The following is a 6,092-nucleotide window of genomic DNA, read 5'->3' as shown; positions in this document are numbered from 1 at the left end:
TTACCTCCAATTGTAGAGGTATGTGGCTGATGGCTTTAATCACTGTTCCCTACTGTGGTTCTGTGACGAAATCTCCTGCTTCTGTTGCTTTCCTTACTGACTGTGTAATTCTCAGCTTTGATGTGTTAGTCTACCACATGTGATAGGTTGAATAATAGCCTCAAAATATTATCAAGAACCTAATCCATGGAACTTGGGAGTGTAACTTTACAAGGCATAGGGGGGCATTGCAGATGTGATTCAGTTATGGATCTTGAGATGGGGAAATTATCTTGTTTTGTACAGATGATCCCAAAATGTAATTGCCGGTATTTTTACAAGGGGAGTCTGAGGGGTGATTTTTTTTTTTTTTTAAGATTTTATTTTTTTATTTGACAGACAGAAATCTCAAGCAGGCAGAGAGGGAGGAAGGGAAACAGGCTCCCCGCTGAGCAGAGAGTCCAATGCGGGGCTCGATCCCAGGACCCTGAGATCATGACCTGAGCCGAAGGCAGAGGCTTTAACCTACTGAGCCACCCAGGCGCCCCTGAGGGGTGATTTTTTGACTTCAGAAGAGGAAGACAGTAATGGGATAATGAAACAGATTTGAAGATACTTTGCTTGTAGCTTTGAAGATGGAAGGTGGGGTCCTGAACCAAGGAATGCAGCTCTAATACCCAGAAATACACCATAGAGCTTCCCAAGGATGCACAACTCTGCCAGAAACTTGGTTTAGGTTAATGAAACCATTTTGGATTTCTGACCTTCAGAAGTGTAATAGAATAAATGGGTGTTATTTTAAGACATCAAGTTTATAATAATTGTTTAAAACAGTCATTGGAAACTAATACACTAGTCATCCACCTCCTTCATAGTTTCCAAAGTTGTGTTAAAGTAACTTCCTTTACACATTGTCTTTATCCTTGTGTACTGTGTCTTTTTCAATCTTTTTTGCCTTTGTCATGACAGTTTGGGTAAGAGAAATACTTAACACCTTTTAATCCTTTATGTATTTGTGTCTAAGTTTTGTTTAGAGGTATCCAAATAATACGGCACATGTAATTTATTGACAATGCTTGCTGGATAATAAATGTACATTTTGTTTGCATTTTGTGGTTTTTTTGATGACCTTTTTCTATTTATGTACAGTTTGTTAGCATATAGCATTTGTAATGGAGGAGATAGACATGATTAGAAAATAGCAGTCAACACTATTTTGGAGCTATTAGTAAATGCAATTTGACAAAAAACATGAAATAACTAATATCAGAAAAATAGAGATTATCTCTATTTGCTAATAATGTGAACATATAACTAGAATATTTAACATTCCATTTTTATAAATGATAGTAATAATATACTATAGTTAAAAACAAAAAGATGTCTGCAAAATGAGGTGCATATAGACCACCAATTTTGAATGATCAGATACACAGAATATAAAATAAAATAAATACACCCATTGAGTTTAATGAAATATTATAAGAGGACACTAAAAGTAACATGAAAAAAAAGTGCTATCAAAATGGATTAGCTAATCTGAAAAAATGAAGTAAGCCTATTAGAAAGCAGTTGAAGATTGAAATTAGGAATTTAGAGATGGTATTCTTCTTTGGGCGTAACTGAAGAAATAATTAGTGAACTGGTATCTAAAGAGATTACACAGAAATATCAAAAATAGACAAATACGAATGAAAATCTGAGAGACATTGAGTGGCATACAGGATAGAGTGTTAAGTTCTATATATCAAAATATTCTAGACAGAATAAAGAGAAAAAAGAGAAGTTATATTAGAAGAGGTAGTGAAATTTTATAGAATTTATTAAAGACAAAAGCTCTTATATTTTTTTTTTTAAATTTTTTTTTTTTTTTAAGATTTTATTTATTTATTTGACAGACAGAGATCACAAGCAGGCAGAGAGGCAGGCAGAGAGAGAGGGAGAAGCAGGCTCCCCGCTGAGCAGAGAGCCCGATGTGGGACTCGATTCCGGGACCCCGAGATCATGACCTGAGCCGAAGGCAGCGGCCCAACCCACTGAGCCACCCAGGCGCCCCAAAAGCTCTTATATTTTGATTGTCCCCCAAATCCCTAAATATGAAAAGGCAATTCAAAGAAGAACAAATCAGGGAAATATAAATCTAAACTAAAATGAAATACAATTACACCATAAAAACTGTTAAAAAAAAAAAAAAATGTAAAAGCCTGAACATACCAAGTGTCTGTAAGATGGGGAACAGTAAGAACTCTGATAAAGTGCTGGTAGACTCTAAGTTGATATGACTACTCTGGAAAAGAGTTCAGCATTATTAGTAAAAATTTAAAACTATGAAATCCTACCTTTAGAATTTAACCTATAGAAATGAAAGTACCAATAGAGAATGTTTATGTGTAATTCTATTTTAACATTGTTTATAGAGGCAAAAACTGAAGGAAGAAGAGGAGAAGGGAAAAAGGAAAGCAAGGTAGTGATGACTAAAATATCTTTTATAATATGGTCCCAAGCATATAAATTATATGCAAATGAATGCATGAAGAAAATCATGAAAAGTCTATCACAAAATATCATGGTGGTTATTTAAATTAGGGGATTGGATTTCCTTTATGTTTTATTACTTTATGAATGATTAAAAACTTTTCAATATGCAGGCATTGTAAAAATGTATCATAAAAATAATAAAGCTATTTTTTCTTCTGGAAAAGAAAAAAAAACCACCAAAGCCCTGAATATGTTATCGATCCTAGTATTATTTTATTTGCCAAGTTGAAGTAAAGCATGTTTATATATTCTACCCCTTATATAATTAAAATGGATCTAATCTGATAAAATGAATAGGCAACCTTTAACTTGATTAATAAATACATAGTCATGAATCACCTTTCAAAGTCAAGAAGAACAGAGGCAAAATTTCTAATTCTTGAATGTACCCAGAAATGGCTTTACTGGTAAAGAGAAAGCCACTTCAGAACAAAGGTTATAATCACATTCCTTGGCATCCACAAAGCCACTGATACGTTCATTCATCAAGTTGAATGTAAGCTCCTTACAGTGTAAGTGACATAAGGGAAGAGGTTTCATTTATCTTGTTCTCAGCCCTGTGCCCAGTATCTAAGCATGGTGGCTTCATCATCAAAGAAGCTCAGTTAATATTTACTAAAGGAATGAAAGTATTCACATGTTCTTTCAAGACCTAACTTTTATGTTTTGGTTGTTCTTTTGTTATTTAATATTCTAAGTTTCTCCCACAAGTATTTGCTTATTAATCTCCCTGTTCAAAGAAGTTCATAATCAATATTAGATTTAGTAATAAAAACCAATGTGAATTGATATGTTTGTGTATTAAGCACTGTTCTAACAGTGTGCTATATACTTATTCATTTAATCCTCACAGCTAATATCTCTCCCATTTTACAGATGGTAACACTGAGGCACTTAATTTGTCTACAGTTTCATAGCTACTGAACAGCAGACCCACAATTTGAGTCCAGGTGGTCTAACTCCAGACTCCAGTTTTTCTTCCAGTCATATGCCTCATCTCTGAGAATACAGAAATGCCAAAAATGTTCTAGTCCAGATCATTCATCACTGACACACCTTGATTTTATCTTCTCTGCTAAGATTTGTGTCATGTCTGCTTGGGCAGCACCAGAGCTCTCTAGTCCATGGAGGTTATTGGTTTGGATGGGATATAGACCAGATGTGAACAATGTGCCATCCAATCCAAATGGGTAAAGATTATTAACAAGAGAAAAATCAAATGATGCTATGAATCTAGAGAGAAGAGGGGCAAAGGCCAAACAAAGCAGAAGGCCGAGGGCAGTGTGAATGGACAGGGAAAGGCTCAGGTCAGGAGAGCAGGTAGACATGTAGGCCATTGTACACATAAATGCAAACTAGGGTAACAGACAAAAAGAACTCTCCCTAGGAAAATTGCTGGGACTCAAGGGACCATTCTGGGTAATAGCGGGAGTAAGAAAAGCAAGAGTCTGGAAGTAGGTGTTATGGCTTCAGCAGGAACAAAGTAACTGATGCTGAACCAAAGTTTTCTGAAGTACAATCCACTGTATGCATTTAGCTCAAGGTAAGACTGGCTTTGGAAAGCAAGTGGATCTGAGAGGGGAGGTGGAATTGTCAACCGTACTTGAATGGAGCATAGGGTTGAGCAAACAACAAGCAAAAGATGTCTTCCTGTTCATTTTTACTTTTAAAGTATTTACTAAGTAATATACACTCACTAATAAAAAGAAAAAATGTGCACAATTCCACCACCCAAAGACTGACCCTTGACCAACAGGTGGGGGTAGGGGGTAGAGCTCCCCTCTTTGATCTGCCTGGTGGAAAATCCACACAGACCTTCTGACTCCCTGGAAGCCTAACTGCTAAACAGTTGATTAACTGGATTTTCTATGTAATATGTATTATATACTGTGTTCTTAGGATAAAAGCAAGCTAGAAAAAAGAAAATGTTACTAAGAAAATCATGAGGGAAACACATTTACAGTACTGTAAGTAAAAGATGTCTGTATAAGTACAATCCGCAGTTCAAACTCCTGTTGTTCAAGGGTCGATTGTACTACTAAAAATGGGTATGGAATCTTGTGTGTTTAAAAAAAAAATGCTATGAAACTTTTCAACACACAAAGTAGAAAGATTAGTGTAATGCACTCTACTGTATTCATCACTCAGTTTCAACATTTCCATTCTTGTTTCTTCTTTTCCCTCCCACATTTTACATGTGTCTCCACACATACACACATGCACTTAGAAAAGATTGTCATGCCTCCCAGAAACATCATAGATATCCTTCTTTTTAATTCTATAATCATCAATAAATTGGCACATTATTAAAAATAAATTTGTTATTATGACTTCATGACATCACATTCATTGGCTATATCATGCATTGTTTATATTTTATTTATGCTTAGTTCCTGGTTTTGAAAATAAATAAGTTATGCTGCCTAAATATATATACATACACAATATACATGCACATGATGTATAAGTACACACGTATAAAGCATTTATCTTCTTGCCTATATATATATATATATATATATATATATATATATATATCGGCATGCTTAAATGTTTTTTCTGACATATATATAATTTTGTATACTCTTCCAAATATGTCCTTAGACTAAAACTGTTAGACATGGAATTTCTGATTCAAAGAATAAGTCTGTTTTAAAATATTCATATTTATTATCAACACTCCAGAAATTTTCTACTCTTACTCTCTTATTGGCACTGTATAAATACATGTATTTTTCCATTGCCTTCAACACTCAATAATTGAAATACCTTGTAAGTTTTTCATGTTGATTATTTTAAGTGGTCTCTTATTGCTTAGATGTACAATTCTTTGAATATTGCTAATATTAGATATTTCTATATTTATGAGCCAAGAGACACACCTGTAGGGAAAATAAGGAATGTAACTAAAGTTAAAAAGGCTAATTCCATAAATTACACATTTCTTTTTGTTTCATATATTGATCAACCTTATTTGTGTATTTTCCTAGACAAAGGGAAAATATTTATTCCAAAACTAATGTGTACAATAACTTATTTAATTTTCTGAGCAAGTATGGATTGCTTTAAAGGAGATTACAGTAAATTAAATTAACTATACTTAGCATTCTGTTCCACAATCATTGAGGTTTATATCCATTAAATGTGAATTTGTACCTGAATTAATTTTCTCTCTCTGTGTTGTTGTCTCTTTATGATTGGCTGTTTTTTATTTTAAAAGATTTATTATTTGAGTAGGTTGCATAATGGTTTAATAGCTTACAAAACCTCGAAAATCAGCCACTGGAGCACTAAGTAAATTGCATCTCTATATAACCTCATTTCAAAAGATAAAACTATGTGATAGTAAAACGAAGTATGAAAAATAACATGTAGTCTAATGTCTGCTTTTATTTTTCAAAAGATAGTTTATAACTGACAGTCATATGCATTATGCTTTGAAAAGCTTCGTTATCAATTGGTAGAGGAGGATTCAGCATGCTTAATTGCTTTTTCTGAATAATAAAAATGCCAAAAATAGAATCTAGCAAAGAAAGTCATCAGAGAGGGAGTGATAGAGGGTATCCAGGCAAACT

The sequence above is a fragment of the Mustela lutreola genome, chromosome 4 (assembly GCF_030435805.1).
Source record: "Mustela lutreola isolate mMusLut2 chromosome 4, mMusLut2.pri, whole genome shotgun sequence".
NCBI lineage: Eukaryota > Metazoa > Chordata > Mammalia > Carnivora > Mustelidae > Mustela > Mustela lutreola.
Note: the sequence above shows the minus strand (reverse complement) of the source record.